A 1,514-nucleotide genomic window follows, 5' to 3' on the forward strand; every position below is an offset into this window, starting at 1 on the left:
CGATCCGGTTTTAAGTCGATTCGATAACAAATGACGAAAATGGACCGATTTCTCAGGTTTTTACTACATATGAAAACTTTTCACATTCTCCCGTGCAACTCGGCTGCTAGTCCTCCTTTCATGCAGAATCTTAAGGTCCTAGCTCATGTCCAATTCACCAAAGCCAGTTAAAAAGTTAATAATCGGTACTTAAAACTTGAATTGTACTACCTCTTACTGGCTATTACATCAACTTAGAAGCTTCATCTGTGTTCTACTATGGTGCATTTAGTGTCTCTGCATACCGCAGCACGCGACATAGCTTTGCAGACGATAAGTACAACCGTTTCAGAGAGGAGAGCGGCCAATGTGACGATCTGGCTTTAAGTCGATTCCATAACAAATGACGAAAACGGACGGATTTCTCAGGTTTATACTACATATGAACACTTTTCACATTCTCCCGTGCAACTCAGCTGCTAGCCCTCCTTTCATGCAGAATCTTAAGGTCCTAGCTCATGTCCAAGGCACCAAAGCCAGCTAAAAGTCAATAATCGATAAGTAAAACTTGAATTGTACTACTTCTTACTGGCTATTACATCAAATTAGAAGCTTGATCTGTGGTCTACTATGGTGCCTTTAGTGTCTCCGCATACCGCAGCAATGCGACATAGCTTTGCAGACGATAAGTACAACCGTTTCAGAGAGTAGAGCGGAAAATGTGACGATCTGGCTTTAAGTCGATTCGATAACAAATGACGATGGCGAACGGATCTCTCAGGTTTTTACTACATATGAGCACTTTTCACATTCTCTCGTGCAACTTGGCTGCTAGTCCTCCTCTCATGCAGATTCTTAGGGTATTAGTTCATGTCCAAGGCACCAAAGCCAGCTAAAAAGTCAATAATCGATACCTAAAACTTGAATTGTACTACTTCTTACTGGCTATTAAATCAACACAGAAGCCTCATCTGTGTTTAACTATGGCGATTTTAGTGTCTCCGCATACCGCAGAACGCGACATAGCTTTGCAGACGATAAGTACAACCGTTTCAGAGAGCAGAGCGGCCAATGTGACGATCTGGCTTAAAGTCCATTCGATAACAAATGACGATAACGAACGGATTTCTCAGGTTTTTACTACGTATGAACACTTTTCACATTGTCCCGTGCAACTCGGCTGCTAGTCCTCCTTTCATGCAGAATCTTATGGTCCTAGCTCATGTCCAAGGCACCAAAGCCAGCTAAAAAGTCAATAATCGATACCTAAAACTTGAGTTCTACTACTTCTTACTGGCTATTAAATCAACTTAGAAGCTTCATCTGTGTTCTGCTATGGTGCTTTTAGAGTCTCCACATACCGCAGCACTGCGACGTAGCTTTGCGGACGATAAGTACAACCGTTTCAGAGAGAAGAGCGGCCAATGTGACGATCTGGCTTTAAGTCGATTCGATAACAAATGACGAAAACGGACGGATTTCACAGGTTTTTACTACATATGAACACTTTTCACATTCTCCCATGCAACTCGGCT

The sequence above is a fragment of the Schistocerca gregaria genome, unplaced genomic scaffold (genome assembly GCF_023897955.1).
Source record: "Schistocerca gregaria isolate iqSchGreg1 unplaced genomic scaffold, iqSchGreg1.2 ptg000357l, whole genome shotgun sequence".
Taxonomy (NCBI): Eukaryota; Metazoa; Arthropoda; class Insecta; order Orthoptera; family Acrididae; genus Schistocerca; species Schistocerca gregaria.